Raw genomic sequence first — 16,444 nt, 5'->3', positions numbered from 1 at the left:
ATTGTGGGTTTTTGGAAAATATTTTACTCAACCACTGTAATTCTAGTTCAGATTACATAGGCCATCCTGTTTCAAGTATTCTTGGGCAAATGAATTTCACTCACAGAAATGCCACATAAGTTGTATATTCTATCCTGCCTTGTGAAATAATCGGAGCACATTGTTGTTTACATTAGGTAAGTGTTCCTTGAGGGCCTCTTGAAGCTATTTATGGATTAAATGCCTGAATGTACACCTCTCCCTCCTGACCTGTGACTGGGTAGGGTAGTGCCATGGCATGACACCACTGGCTAGCACTGAGGAATCTGATCTGAAGAGGCCTCAGAAAGCCAAGTCTTGGCTTGTACTGTACAGCACTGGGAGAGGTATTGAGGGTTGCTGATTGGTGCAAGTTGAGTGCTTTCTTGAGAACCCAGAGAACTGTTTCTAGCCTCTTGGGGAATGGGTGGGATTTTGCCATTTCACTTTCTTTCTGTACACCCTGAAGCTACAGGGCTTCAAAGACTTCAAAGAGGTTGAAATCTGAGGATCCAGGTTTGAAGCTAGGGCAGGAAAGTCTATGAGTCTTATCTCAGATTAACGATCAAAAAGGTAGAAGATGAGCTATTGGCTCAAGATGTAGAATGCTAGCTTGAACAACAACAACAACAAAAGCTAGAGGACAATATTCAAGGCCTGAGTTATATGCCTGAGTACAGGCACAAAAAAAAAAAAAAAAAAAAAAAAAGACTTCTCTACCTTAAATTCCCCTAATCCACTAAATTCACTTAATCATATCACTATTTCTATCTCTGTAAGCCATCTAAATCCCCAAATCCCTTTTGGAACAAAGGTGAGGTCCAAATCACACTAAACATAATATATTGAAGGAGTATGCCTACAGGATGAGTTCTAAATAAAGACTGCACCTGGACCCACTTCGAAATTTCCACCACATCCACTGCTGTGCCTCACTGTTCAATGAGTATCTGGAGAACTAAATAGCTGACCAAAGCAATTCAGGTAGCATTTGAACTATAAAACAAGCAATAGCTAGGCTCGGTGGCTCACGCCTGTAATCCTAGCTACTCAGGAGGCTGAGATCTGAGGATCTCAGTTCAAAGCCAGCCCAGGCACTAAAGAATATGAGATTCTTCTCCAATTAATCACTAGAAAAGGGGAAGTGAGGCTGTGGCTCAAGGGGTAGATAAGGTGGTAGTCTGGAGCTGAAAAGCTCAGGGACAACACCCAGGCCCAGGGGTAGGGAGGTAAACCTTGAGCTGAAGAGCTCAGGGACAGTACCCAGGTCCAGAGTTTAAGCCCCATGACCCACAAAAATAATAATTAAGTTCATAATTGTTCCAACATTTTTACATGTATTAAAGCCAACTTGTTAGTCGAGCAAGACTAGCTCAAAAAATAATGTAACACTCCAAAAGGGGGGCTTTTAAGATTATTTCAAAAATTTTCATTTAGTAAAAATTCCTTCTTTCTTTCATCCCACTAAATAAATACATTATCAAGCAGGAAGACAGTTTCAATATCCTCATTCATTAAGTCTGTGTGTACATGCCAGAGATTGAACCCAGGTCCTCACACCTGCTAGGCAAGCACTGTACCACTGAGTAATATCTCTGGCTCTCTAACTATGTTTTATATGCTGGAAGGCAATGCTAAGAATTGAACTCAGGGCCTTACACTTGCAAGCTAGATAAGTGTTCTACCACTTGAGCCTTTCCACCCACCCCCCACCAGCCCACCAGCCCTTTTGCTTTGAGTTTGTTTGTCAAAATAGGGTCCCATGCTTTTACCATGGGCCAACATCAGACCACGCCCCTCACACTGCCATCTCCCAAGTAGCTGTCATTACAAGTGTGTACCACCGTACCTGGCCCCAAATACACTTGTCAACAGTTTCTAAGTCTATTTGGATGAAAGAAATTAAAATTAGCTTGACCAAGATAAGTTTCTCCACGTCCCAAATTTGAAAGTTTTAATTAGAGCCCAATATAAACTCAGCAAACAGATGTTTTCAGGGTTCAGGGTCCAAAACTAGGCTCCACGGGAGTAAGCTGATGGGAACAGTAAGTCAGGGGTCAGAAGTGTCATTAGAGAAATCAAAGGTGAAGGCATGAGATACACGCCAGAAGGCATGAGATACACGCCAGACAGCAGAAGGAAGAAGTCGAAAAACAAATAAGGAAGCAAGCTGGCTCAAAGAGCATCTAAGTAGATGGTAAAGTGGGTGACAAAAGCCAAGCAGTAGCTAAGCAACATATTTCGGTGAACTCTGATACTTATGTTCCTTTTCCCCAGATTTTGTTTCACTGCTGGAAGGTTTGATAGGTATTTAGAGTCAGATGTTCACTGTGATGACATAGGAGATCAAAAGTCTACTGATTAGACTCTGCCCCTGATTAACTGCAGGACCTACGCTGGAATTAGTGTCCAGATGCAGGCTGAGTCATTGCTTGTGAAACAAACTTCTAAGAAGTCTTGATAACCTAACCCTAAAATACAATGAGAATACTTTCCCAGTTCTTGGGAGAGGCAAGCAGCCAACTTCCAAGCAAATCTGATCAGCAAAGTAAGACTTAGAAACAACACATTCCATCCGCTTGGCTCAAACATCTCAAAGTTGGAAAAGGCTGTGGATGCCTCCTACACATCCATTCTGCATTTAAAGCCCCCTGTACTTCCTTCAGCCCAAGAGAGTGACCAGTGACCTAAATCCATCCGTCAATTTGTTTTGGTCACATTGGTCTTCTCATTCAGCCAAAGGAGACAGGATATTTAGCTTTATCCAAAGAGATCTGCTTTCACAACCAAACACACTCCTCCTCGTCCTCCAAACCCACTTTCTCGGCTTTGCATTGAAAGGAACTGTGGGAAGGCCCTTCTAGCACCAGCCCCATCCAGCTGCCTTTTATCTATGTGAGTTCTATACCCGTCAGACAGCAGACGACTTCCCACATTCCTTCTGTTCACTCCAGCAGAGCTGAGAGCAGGGTCACCTTCCCTACCACCTCCACCCTCCACAACTTCCCATCCTGGCCTGCCCTCACCACCCATGGGACAAATGGCTTCCAAACAGCGGACCTCGAACCATTCACAGGTCCAGAGTAGAAGCAGGGTGCAATGGCTCACATCCATAACCCTAGCTACTAAGGAGGCTGAGATATGAGGATCGAGATTCAAAAGCAGGCTGGACACTAAAAAACAGGAAAAAACAGAAAACAGGAAATGGGGCTGTGGCTCAGGGGTAGGGGGTAACCTGGAGCTAAAGAGCTCAGGGACAGCCTCCAGGCCCCATGACCCACACAAAATAAAAAAGAACACAGAAGAGAAACAGAAATAGAAACTTGTTTCAGATACACAGATTACTTACTTCTGTTCTGTCTCAAAGTTTTTTTTAAAAAAATGCATTCGGTACTATTGTAGCCAAAAAAAAAAAAAAAAAAAGTTGTAAACATTACTTTAGTCAAGGCTTTGCCATGGAGTCAGACTTCCCTCAGGACACTGGCCTCACTGTTGCAGTAGCAACACTTCACCACACTGGCTCAACTCTCAGCAGACTTCTGGCTATCTTCTTGGTCAGCTATTGAAACAAACAAACAACAAAAAATGCTGGCTTTTGATGTTCATTCATAACCTTCTTGAAAACACCCATATTCTGAGCATGGAAATATCTGCTTGTTCCACCTAATCCCGCCTTCTCGAGGCTCCCTCCAGCCTGCAATACATCCAGCTACCTCACCAGGAACAGCAGGCACTGGCTCCATTTCTTCAAAATCTACCTTTCATCCTCAAGCAGAACAAATATGGCCAAAGTCACTCTTGAAGTACCTTCAGCCTGCGTACAAAATAGGCCTCCCTCTCCCAATGTGACCCATTCTTTCCCAATGCCAGGTGAAAACTACTGTACCTCCGACTCAGTTCAAGCCCCTTCCCCATCCTAAAGGCAAAAGGCTTGTTTATCTTCCCAGAGCTCTCTTCTTCCTCTCCCAGGGACAATAGAAGGAGGAGAGTACAGGGAGGAGACTGTACCAGCCTGGTGGGATCCTTTCCTCCCAAGAGGGCAAAAGCAATACTGCCTGATCAAACTCCAACCACAGGCCTATCACACCTGACCAAGTGCCCACAATTCACTGCCTTTCATCAAAAGAAAAATGACTTTTCTGTATCAATGTAGACTACTCAGCTTGATTTTCTCCACTTTTAGCTCAGCTTGATTTTATCAAGCTTTTTAGCTTTCCAAGAGATACAGAAGCCAAAAAAAGATAATTTCATCTGTACAAGATGGGATGTCAAGCCAGGCATGGTGGCTCCTGCCTGTAATCCTAGCTACTCAGAAGACAGATCTGAGGATTGCAGTTCAAAGCCACCCCGGCACACAAAAGTCCAGGAGACTCTTACCTCCAATTAACCACCAGAAAACTAGAATTGGCATTGTGGTTCAAGTGGTAAGAGCTCATGGACAACACCCAAGCCCAGAATTCAAGTCCCATGACAGACAAAATTTAAAAAGACTGAGCCGGGTACAGTGGCTTACACCTGTAATTCTAGCTACTCAGGAGGCTGAGATCTGAGGATCGTGGTTCAAAGCCAGCCAGGGCACAAAAGGACAAGAGATTCTTATCTCCAATTAACATCTAGAAAATGGGAAGTGGCGCTTGGCTCAAGGGTAGGGTGGTGGCCTTAAGCTGAAGAGCTAAGGGACAGTGCCCAGCTCAAGTTCAAACCTCATGACCCACAAAAAAAAAAAAAAAAAAAGATGAGATGAGATGTCAATTTGGAAAGGAAGGTGGACAGACACAATGAGATCTGAAGGGTTTCTTTTTTCTTTTTAACTGCTTGGTGTCCTCTAAGTCATATAAAGCCAAGACAGGAACCAATGGCACACATCTGAAATCTAAGATATTCAAGAAGCTGAGACCTGGGGATGTCAACTGAAAGCCAGACTGGGCCAAAGTCTCCGATACTCTATCTAAAATTAACCAGCAAAATGTTAGACTGGAGATGTGACTCAAGTAGTGCTTCAGCAATGAACAAGAAAGAGAATCAAAGGAGTAAAGCCTTGATTTTAAGCCCCAGTACTGGCCAAAAGGCAGAAGAGAAGAGGGGAGGGGAGGGGAGAGAAGGGTTGGGTAATCAGTGGCTCATGCCTGTAGTCTTACCTACTCAGGAGGCAGAGATCTTAGAATAACAGATCTTTGAATTGTGGTTTAAGGACAGAGGGCCGGAAAATCTGTGAGACTTCCAATCAACCACCAAAAAGCCAGATGTGAAGCTGTGGTTCAAGTGGTAGAGTACCAGACTTCAGCAGTGCCTAGGCTGAGTTCACACACCAGTACAGGAAGAAAAAAAAAAAGCCAGCTTTGGGAGAACAGACAGCAGGAACCACCTTCATTCAGAGCGGCACAGAAGGGTGAATGGTCTGCCACACCACGTGCTGAGCCATAAGAAACTCTCAAAGCCACCGAGCCCTCAGGCCTATCACACTCTATTCACATAATCCTGGCTAACTTCTCTAGGGACTGGCCTTAGGAGCAAAACGCTATCATTTCTTCCATCAGGGCAAAGAACCGAAAGCTTATACTACTAATGACTAAGCAGCTGAGTCCACAGCATCTGGTCTAGACAGATAAAAACTCCTGCAAGACCACACGGTAAGGATTCAAAGTTACAGCTGTGTCAGGGGGAAAGAAAACAGAAGTGAGCCCCCAAATAAATAATTCTCTGGGTCCTCACATGGCACAGCAAATGGCTCGCACATCAATCTCATCCCATCATCCCTCAAGCCATTCTTGCAAGACGGGTACATTTCTGATTTCATCTCACCCATACCCACAGGAGGAAAATGAGACAGCAGGGGAGGCAGGCTAACTCATACACAGCACTTAAAAGGGAACTGGGATTCTTCAAAAGGTGAGCACCTTATACCAGGAGCTCATACTGTAGTGACTCAACTAAACCGTCCTCCCATCCACGGTCCATCCTTTCTCAGTTTCTATCTATGTCATGTTTGTCATTTGTCTTAGTACATCAATCCCACCATCTACCCACACTTCCCTCTACACCTCAAAATGGTATCTGAATTTAAACATCACCAAAGATCACTACCAAGTTAACACCCACAATTCCACAGACCAGCACATTCACATTCAAATGGGTGCCATTAAGAAAACACAAGTGGACCACAGGTGACCGGTCCACGAACCCAGACAACTCCAACAAAAGATCTTCCCTGAGAGAAGGGAAGAAAACGTTGGCCTTGCAAATCCCATTTCATGGCTGGGCAAACTGAGGCACTCGGTTTAATCAGTGGGGGGGGGGCGCGGAGGTGTTACCATAGTAGAGCTAGAAATTTAAATACTTAAAAGCAGAAAAAGTTTCTCACTCTGACTCAGTGGCTAGAATGGGACCCCTCTGGAGAACTGCCAGGGTAAATAAAGGCCCCTTGTTTTGGGCAGGGGCGGGAGTGGGGGTGGGGTGTTACCACTTGTCGTGCTCGATCCAGTGCGGGGAGCGGGGGTTCCCCGGATGCCCACGGACAGCACACACCCTCATGGGGACGCGAACCCTCCGACCCCCCCACCCCCGCCAGCTGCGGGAGGCACGGCCGGGCGGGAGCGGGGACCGCGGGCGGAGCCGGGGCCAAGGGCCGCGACACTATCTGCCCCGGAGCGGCCGCGGGCAGGGATGCCGCGCCCGCCGCACCCCCGCCGGACCCCCCGCCCGAGCGCCCCCAGCCCGGACCGAGCTAGGCCAGGGACGGGAGCCGCGACGCCCCTGCCCCGCTCCCGGGGCCGCGCGGGGCGAAGACGAGCCCGCCCGCCGCCCGGATCCCTCCCGAACCGCGTCACCTGTGCGGGGTCTCGGGACGGCTCGCGGCGCCGGGCCGGGGGGGGGGGTCACAGGCGCCGGGTCATGGGGCCCGGCCCCGGAGTGGGCACCGGCCAGAGCCACCCGCGAGCTGCGGGCGGGAGCTGGGGAAGCCGCGGGCTCGGGGCCGCCGCCGGGGGAGCAGTGGCCGAGGCTCCGGCGCCGCCGCGGCCGCCCGGACTGCGGGCTCGGGTTACCGCAGAGCGGCTCCTTAAAGGGGCCGCGGCCGCTCGGCTCGGGCTGCGGCGGGGGCTGGGGCTCGGGCTCGGGCTCCGGCTCCGGCTCGGCTCTCGCTCCGGCTCCGGCTCCGGCTGCGGCCCCCCGGCCGACGTGGGCGGGGCCCGAGGCCGGCGGCGCGGCCCAGCTCCGCTCCCGCGTACCTGCCGAGGGCCGCGGCGGGGTCCCCGGACGACCTCGCCCCGCCGGAAGGGGGCCGGGCGCGCGGCTCCCGGGCTGCCTTCAGGAGCGGGGAGAACCGGGCAAGCCCGTGCCCGGCAGCCTCGGGAGCGAGAACCGCGGTGGTGGCCTGGGGACTGGCATTCTGCCTTAAATGCTCCCCGACACTTGCGCCACGGGCAGCGCGGTCCGGTCCTCGGGAGGGGGACGAAGGGCAGCCCCGGCCCCGCCGCAGCTGACGTGGCCCCAGTCGTGTCCCCGCCTCCGCCCGGTTCCTCTCCCGGCGGCAGGTGCAGCCGGGACCCAGAGGAGGGTCCCGCCTCCCCCAGCCCCGGGGCCGGCCGGCCGACGGCCGCTCTGGCGCGCGCTCCGAGGCCCTGGGTTCGATCTCAGCCCCCCACCTACATTCTCAGCCCTCCTGCTGCCCGGGCGTGGTGGGAAGGGGTGCACGGCTGGTGACCGCTGAGAATCCCTAGCTTCTAAAGCGTAGTGCTGATCTGGATCTGCCAGCCGGCATTGTTTGAAGTAAGACGAAGTCGAGGAAAGGTGTGTGTAGGCTATTATGATATGCAAAAGGCGATAGCAGATCTCCACACACCCCGTGTGTGTGTGTGTGTGTGTGCATGGGGGGAGGGGGCTCCTGGGGTTTGAACACAGGGTCTGAGCACTGCCCTTTAGGTGCTCCGCTCAAGATCGGTGCACTACCACTTGAGCCACACAGCTCTATGTGCACATTTTTGATGGTTTATCGAAGGTGGGGTGGGGGGTCATAGACATTCCTCCCAAGCTGGCTTCAAACCATGATCCTCAGATCTCAGCCTCCTGAGGAGTTAGATCTCTGGGTTTTTGTTGTTGTTGTTTTGTTTTGTAAAGAAGTACAAACTAGGGCCAGGAGCATAACCTAGTGGTAGAGTGCTCATCTAGCATGCACGAAGCCCTAGGTTCGACCCTTCCATACCACATACACAGAAAAATGCCAGAAGTGGTACTCTGGCTCCAGTGAAAGAGTGCTGGCATTGACTTCAAGCCCCAAGACTGGCAAAAAGGAGGAGGAGGAGGAGATCCTAAATAAATCAACTCATTTGTAAACACCCCTGTATGAATGATAATGAGAGAACTATCCATCAGTCGAGCTAACACATTGAACCTAGTATCTATACACATACACACAAACACAAAAAAATGTACACATATCTTCTCATCTCTTCAAATAGAAAAGCAACAGAAGAGATAGAGCCCATACATAGCTCGGTAGGTAGAATGCCTGCCTAGCAAGTAGGAGACTCAGAGTTCAAACCGTAGAACTGCCAAGAAGGGAGGAAGAGAGGGAAGGAGGGAGAGAGGGAGGGAGGGAAGGGGTGAGAGAGGAAGGAAGGAGGGAAGGAAGGAAGAAAAAAGTCCAAATCAGAATCCTGGGACTCTTATTAGAAAGACACATAGCTTTAGCTACCTTGACTGAAGTTCAAGATGGTTCCATCATGAACTGTGAACACAGTTCACGGCAGATAAACCTCAGACTGACCCTCCCCCACCCCACCCAAAGCATAGCCACAAGCACTTGCCTGCACAGGACCTTGCCTTCCTCCTCCCTCTCGTTCACCTTTGCGTGTTCAGAACATAGCAGGGTATCACTGCACTTTGACCACACCTGTGTGCGGGACCTGGCAGGTATGGTTTACCCCATACCTGCTTTATGCATGCACATAACAATTTCATTACTGTCCCACAGGTAGGTGGAGATCTGTGGGGTCAGGCCAAAAAGCCACATTTCACAGTGTCCTTCTCCACCTGCTGCATCAAGGTCATCTCCTACAGACGTCTCCCATGTGTATCAAGGGGGGCTGTCACTTGCTCTGGCCTCTCCTGATAAGTATGAATTCTTCTTTCATTGATATTGATAATTATTTAACACTAACAGGCTCAGTAAAAACCCAGAAATAAGCTATATTCTACAGCTCACTTGATTCTTTCATGTTAGGCCTCTAGGAAGAGAAGTAAATGTATTCACCTGCACTTAAAGAGAAAAGAACACAAAAATTGTCCGAAATCCATTTTCCTAGATGAATTTCTTTTTGCAAATTTCTTTAACTTCTTTTGCTTTTATGTATGTGATGGGACTTAAAACTCAGGATCTAGGTGCTGCTCTTTAGCTTTTTCACCCAAGGCTGGTGCTCTACCACTTGAGCCACAGCTCCAGTTATAACTTTTTGCTAGTTAACTAGAGATAAGCATCTTATGAGCTTTCCTACCCAGGCTGGCTTTGAAGCACAATCTTCAAATCTTAGTCTCCTGAATAACTTGGTAAAGGTTTGAAATAGGTTCAATTGTTTTCTGAACTTGAGACCAAGGTGCTTCTTTCTAAATTGTCAAGAAAATGAATGCCAACAACATTGGGGAAAATCCCATTTTTCTGATGGCAATAAAGATGTAACCTGAGAGCCAGGTGTGGTGGCTAATGCCAGTAAACCTAGCTACTCAGGAAGCTGAGATCTGAAGATTGTGGTTCAAAGCCAGCCTGGGCACTAGAGTCTGGGAGACTCTTATCTCCAATTAACCACCAGAAAAGTGGAAGTGGCACTGTAGTTCAAGGGGTAGGGCAGTAGCCTGTAGATGAAGAGCTCAGGGACAGCATCCAGCCTAGTATGGGCTGCATGGTAAGACCTTATCGAGAGAGGGAGAGAAGGAGGGAGGGAAGGAAGGAGGGAGGGAGAGAAGGAAGGAAAGAAGGAAGAAAGGATGGAGAGAGAATAATTGTGTATGTCTTAGGAAGAAAATATTGCAAGACACCAAATATCATCCGTGTGAAATTCTGGACATATTTTGGGTTTTAGAGGAGTGCCTATTTTATGTGATTTCCCCCCTATAATGTATGTGTATTGCTTCTGTTGACATTTTTACACACACACACACGTGTGTGTGTGTGTGTGTGTGTGTGTGTGTGTGTGCTAGTCATGAGCTTGAATTCAGGGCCTGGATACTGTCCCTGAGTTTTTTTTTTGATCAAGATTAATGCTCTACTACTTGAGCCACAGCTCCACTTCCAACTTTTTGATGGTTTAGTTGGAGATGAGAGTCTCTCATATTTTATTGCCCAGGCTGACTTTGAACCAGGATCCTCAGATCTTAGTCTCTTGAGTACATAGGATTACATGTATGAGCTACCAGGACACAACTGCATTTTTATGTTTCATAAAATCAATATATGTAAGTGAAAATTCAAATAGTTCTTAAAGGCTTTGAACGAAAGCCACACACGTCCTACCAGCCTCCATCTGTCTCTACCCCACATTCCTAATAATCCTGCTGAGTGTTCTTCATTTCCTTATGCCAATGTTTCTGCCATTTCTCAGACACTGTGTACTGACATCTTATCATGATCCTAAGCATCTATCTCAAGCCATCATTAACACTAGGCTGCCCCACCCTTGCTCCCAAATTAGATGTGCCAAAATCAACAATGAGGGCTTGCATCATCCAGACACTGTAAACAGAATGCATTGCTGAATCATATAACATGATAGATAACATTTTTCTTCTTATCTCCTCTTCTGGCTGGAATTAATTGATTCTTCCATTAAGAATAGAACAAAAACCTGTATCTAACCTACACTTTGGGTTTTGTTAGGTTGTTGTTTGTTTGTTTGTTTTTGCCAGTCCTGGGGGCTTTGAACTCAGGGCCTGACCACTGTCCTTAAGCTTTCTCAAGGCTAACACTCTACCACATGAGTGACAGCATCACTTCCAGCTTTTGCTGTGTATGTTGTACCAAGGAATTAAACCCAGGGCTTTATGCATTCTAGGCAAACATTGTATCACTAGGCCACACTCTTGGCCCCTAGGTTTTTGTTGTTGTTGTTATTTTATTTCAAGGGCAAATTAAGTAACTTACTCAAAGAGGGTACTTAGGAATAAATACTAAATACTAGAATACTATTATGTCTGAATTTTTTTTTTTGTCAGTCATGGTGCTCTACCAATTGAGCCACGTCTGGCCTTTTCTGTTTATATGGTACTGAGGAATTGAATCCAGGACTTTGTGCATTCTAAGCAAGCACTCCACCACTAAGCCATATTCCCAGCCCTTGTGGTTACCTTTTGTTACAGGAAGTGACTTCACAGAGGGATTGCTTTGACAGTGGTATCATTACAGTGGAGCGCATTGGGGTACACTGGCCAGATGAGGGGATGAAATGATGCAAAGGCCCCAAAGCTTAGAGTTAACTTTAGGATAATCCTCCTTCATGCTTGTGCCTAACCCCTGTGTTACACAATACGTTACCTCTCAGTGCTAATTCTCTTCCAAAAACTTAAATTAGTCCTTCTATTTCTCTAGGCTAGCTACCACTTTATTCAAATTTACTAATGTATCTCCTCTTTTGTAGTTTTTTCCACAGTCAAAACAGAATACAAAGGTTGGATGCCGAGGCACAGGTCCATAATCCTAGCTACTCAGGAGGCTGAAATCTGAGGATCAAGGTTCAAAGTCAGCCCTGGCACTAAAGAACACTTGAGACTCTGATCTCCAGTTAATCACTAGAAAACGGGAAGTAGGGCTGTGGCTCAAGGGGTAGTAGCCTTGAGCTGAAAAGCTGAGGGACAGTATCTAGGTCCAGAGTTCAAACACACACACACACACACACACACACACACACACACACACACACACACGCTCGAAAACAAAAGAACAGCAAACAGCCAGGCCCTAAATGGGGCCTTGTAATCCTAGCTACTCAAGAGACTGAGATTTGAGGATAGCGATTCAACCAGCCCGGGCATAAGAGAGAGAGACTCCTATCTCCAATTAACCACCATGAAACTGGAAGTAGCACTGTACTTCAAAGTGATAGAGTGCTAGCCTTGAGAGAATAGCCTTGAGCGAATAAGCTCAGGGACAGTACCCAACCCCTAAATTCAAACCTCACATCCAACCCAACAAGAAGTTTTGACGGGTTTCTGTTTCCCAAAACTTTTTCCCCCCTTGCTGCATTTCCCAGGGGTGGCCTTAAACTCCTACATCCAAGCAACCCTCTTGATTTAACCTCTCAAATCCTAGAGCTTGCAGACATACCCTATTGCCTTGAAGCTTATATCTTGTGAACCTTTTGCTGTGTTAGTATTGTAGTGTTGTTTTGCAAACACTAAATGACAAACATCTATGGTCATAATATAATACTTTTGTACTATGAGGCAAGTAAGCAATAACAAAAAGGGATCCAGAATACGAAAAGGGAAAGAACCATGGACCTATATTCATAAATGTTAACTTATTTTTAATAATGGTTTTCAAATTCATCCTTTTATTTCTAACTCTATTTTTCATAGATTTTTAAAAATTTATAAATTTATTGAAATTGCTATTACTCATCACCAGTTTATAAGACTGTAACTTTGTTCAGTTTGTTTGATCAGTTTGTTAAGTATCATTTTTGTGTTTTGGCCAGTCCCTGAACTCAGGGCCTAGGCACTGTTCCAAAGCTTCTTTTGTTCAAGGCTGGCACTCTACCACTTGAATCACAGAGCCACTGGCTTTTCCTGTTTTTGTGGTACTAAGGAATCGAGCCCAGACTTCATGAATGCTAGGCAAGTACTCTACAACTAAGCCACATTCCCAGACCTTGTTAAATATCTTTCCAGGTACATTTTCATCCATACTTGCATGACCTGTGTGGTAAAGCACCTGCCTAGCCAGCATAAGACCGTTAGTTCAAATCCCAGTGTCATTATTGAATTATTTTTTCTTTTTTATTAAAGAATTTATTAACGTTGATTTTTACATTATATTTTAAATGACAAGTTTAACAACCAAGTGTTCAAGGAGGGAATCTCTATTTACAATCACTAGGACTTAGTATTTAGAACTTAATCGTAATTAGGCTAAGGGTTTGTATGTCATAGAAACATATTAATTTATGAAATAGGTTTTTATGTCTATATAGTTATGTTTATATTTCCATTACCATGTCCATAGCTTTGGGTTATTGAATTATTTTTGAAAGATGTTTACAATTAAATGTTTTCTTCAGCAATATATTCTTAAAAAACTGTATCATATCCAAAAATGCTAACATAATATTTAGCAGCCAAAAATTTATTAAAGAATGGGATCTGGAATACTGAAAAGTTTTCTTTTCTTTTCTTTTTTCTTTTTTTGGTGGGATGAGGGTGCCAAGGTTTGAATGTAGGGTCTCATTTTCACTCAACCTACTTGCTTAAGGTTGGCACTATACTACTTCCGCCACAGTTCCAGCCCTGTTTATTTGTTGTTGTTTTTGGTTGGTTGATTGCGGGACTTGGAGTCTGGGCCTGGGCATTGTCCCTGAGCTCCTCAGCTCAAAGCTACCACACTACCTTGTGAACCACAACCCCACTTCTAGTTTTCTGGTGATTAATTGGAGATAAGAGTCTCATGGACTTTTTAGTGCCTGGGCTGGCTGTGAACCACGATCCTCAGATCTCAGCCTCCTGAGTAGCTAGGATTACAGGCGTGAGCCCTGGAAGGGCTGGTTGTTTTTAGAAGTGGACTTGAGGCATTTTTCTCATGGCTGGCCTCAAACCTTAATCTTCCACTTTAATTTCTGGAGGGTTATAGCATGAACAACTGCTGCTTGACTAAAGAAACATTTATGTATTAGTACTCTCTAAGTAGCATAACGTATTAGAAAGTACGGTATCATTAGTGAAAATGCCACCAGGAAATGTAACTTATCTACTAAATCTTTCTCCTATCAAGTAGAGGAATTTCAGAGGCATATAAAATAGATGTGAATATAGTGATTTAATTTTTTATCAAAATAAAAATCCCATTTTATGTCCAATTATTTACAACTTGACCTTGGGGTTTTTAAAAGTCCATTTTCTTTTATCAATAAAACAGTTTACATATGGAATGTTATTGGCAGTAGTTTTCTCTTTTGCAGGATGGAGGTGGGAGGGAGGGAGGAGAGGCATTGCCCATACTGGGTCTTGAACTTATGGTCTCCCATTGCTTGGCTTTTTTGCCCAAGGCTAGCACTCTATCATTTAAACCACACCTCCAATTTCTTTCCTTTTTGCCAGTCATGGGGCTTGAACTCAGGGCCTAGGCACTGTCCTTGGGCTTCCTCTCGGCCAGTGCTCTACCACTTGAGGCACAGCACTACTTCTGCTTTTTTTGTGTATGTGGTACCAAAGAACCAAACCCAGGGCTTTGTGCTTCCTAGGTGAGCACTTTTACACCAGACCAAACTCCTGGCCCACCTCCACTTTCTGTGTAGTGTTTCTAACTCTCCACTTGACTGCCAAGCTGGCCAAGCCATCACAAAGACGTAAGACCCCCTTGACTCTTTCTTCAACTACAGTAGAGTAAATGGTGTGTGCATTAATGCAGCTACTTCCAACATCGTCCCATGTTCCAACACCCATGTTCTCACAACAGCCCTTCCCATTAGCACCTATGACCACCACCAATACGAAATATTTTAGGGGTATCAATGTGTGAGAAGTAATGCACCTACTATCTGGCAAATGGAACTGTAACCCCTCTATACAATACCTCGATAATAAAAGATAAAATGGGAAAAAAAAGAATAAAATAGGGATATTAATTCATTAAAAAATTCAGACTGATGATTATGTATGCTGCTATTGGTTGTTACACAGGAACATTTATTATGTCAATAAAGAGCTGGGAGTTTGGCCTAGTGGTAGAGTGCTTGCCCAGCATGCATGAAGACCCAGGTTCAACTCCTCAGTACCACATACATAGAAAAAAGCCGGAAGTGGAAGTGGTGCTGAGGCTCAAGTGGTAGAGCTCTAGCCCTGAGAAAGCCCAAGGACAGTGCTGGGGCCCTGAGCTCAAGCCCAGGACTGACAAAAAAAATTACATCAATTAAAAAAAAGAATGTATAAACACAACTACATAGACATAAAAGTTTATGACTCTATAGACATAATGTTTTTTACATAGATCCATATATATATCTATGACATACAAACCCTCAGCCTAATTTTAATTATGTTCTAAAATCTAAGTGCCAGTAATTATATAGAGAGATTCCCTTCTTTAATACTTGTTTGTTGAACACGTCATTTGAAATATGATGTAAAAATCAATGTTAATAAATTCTTTAAATAAAAAAACAAAAAATAATGTAAATATTTTGCCAGGCACAGTGGCTCACACCTAAAATCCTACCTACTCAATAGGTTGAGATCTGAGGATCACAGTTCAAAGCCATCTCTGGCACTAAAGTCCATAAGACTCTTATCTCCCATTAACCTCTAGAAAATGAGAAGTGGGGCTTGGCTCAAGGAGAAGGACGGTAGCCTTGAGCTGAAGAGCTCAGGGGCAGTGTCCAGGCCCAGTGTTCAAGCCCTATGACCTACAAAAAAATAAAAATAAAAAGTCTTATCTAGCATTCTTAGGCTAGGATTACAGGTATGAGCCACTGACACCTGGCCATGGATATTATTTTGATAGCTATCAGAATGTGGCTATCTAGACTTTTAGATGCACACATTATTTATTTCACTAAGACAGAAAGGGAAAAATAGCCCCACTAGTGAATCAACAAAGAAAGGAAAGGAATTTAATTTCAATTTATTTTTTGTTTTAATCCAAATGATTGATTTGTTCAACAAAGTGTGCACTTTACACTTTAAGAACATGATGAGTCACCTTGGAAAATAACTATTACAAATAGCTGTCTAGATCAACATTTGTCCTATTGATTTGGGGTAAAAAGGAATGGACAATCAAATAAGGGTGAAATTCAAAACCATGTCTTCCAAATACATTCAATGTGGTTTTTTGTTATTTTGGTGTTTGTGGTTTGGGTTTTTTGTTTGTTTGCTTTTTGCCAGTCCCAGGGCTAGAACTCAGGGCCTTAGCACTGTCTCAAGGCTAAAGCTGTACCACTTGAGCCATGGCACCATTTCCAGCTTTTTCTATGTATGTTGTACTGAGGAATTGAACCCAGCTCTATGTGCATGGTAGGCAAGCACTCTCCATTAAGCCAAACTCCCTGGCTTGATTTTTGTTTTTGTGAGATCCATTTTAACAGCAAGGACCAATCATGTTTGACTGAATGGAAAAAAATAAAAATACAAAGAAGCAACTCACCAACATCCCCACATTACTTTATTACCTTAACTCAGAATACAGTGTCTAAAGGAAGTCATCTTCAAGTATTATGATAATCCCCTA

General features: G+C 45.2%; 1 protein-coding gene across 10 annotated transcripts in view; it reads right to left on the bottom strand.

Moving 5' to 3' along the window:
- The window catches only part of Tlcd4 (TLC domain containing 4), a 75,900-nt gene that overhangs the window by 38,753 nt on the left and 20,703 nt on the right, over window positions 1–16,444 (bottom strand). For 4 of the 10 annotated variants that reach the window (XR_016535906.1, XM_090334236.1, XM_090334234.1 and 1 more), the window contains one exon: window positions 3,456–3,577. The exons of 2 other annotated variants lie outside the window; for them this stretch is intronic. The gene's annotated coding sequence lies outside the window, so the exon portion shown is untranslated. Of the gene's footprint in view, window positions 1–3,455; window positions 3,578–6,478; window positions 6,499–6,845; window positions 7,101–7,244; window positions 7,451–16,444 lie in introns of those variants that run through there. 4 more of the 10 variants (XM_090334237.1, XM_090334240.1, XM_090334239.1 and 1 more) reach the window with 4 other exon arrangements.

This window comes from Megascapheus bottae, chromosome 6 (genome assembly GCF_031878675.1).
Source record: "Megascapheus bottae isolate mThoBot1 chromosome 6, mThoBot2.hap1, whole genome shotgun sequence".
Lineage (NCBI taxonomy): Eukaryota > Metazoa > Chordata > Mammalia > Rodentia > Geomyidae > Megascapheus > Megascapheus bottae.
The sequence above is the reverse complement of the archived record's forward strand: the minus strand, read 5'-3'. Positions and strand labels throughout refer to the sequence as shown.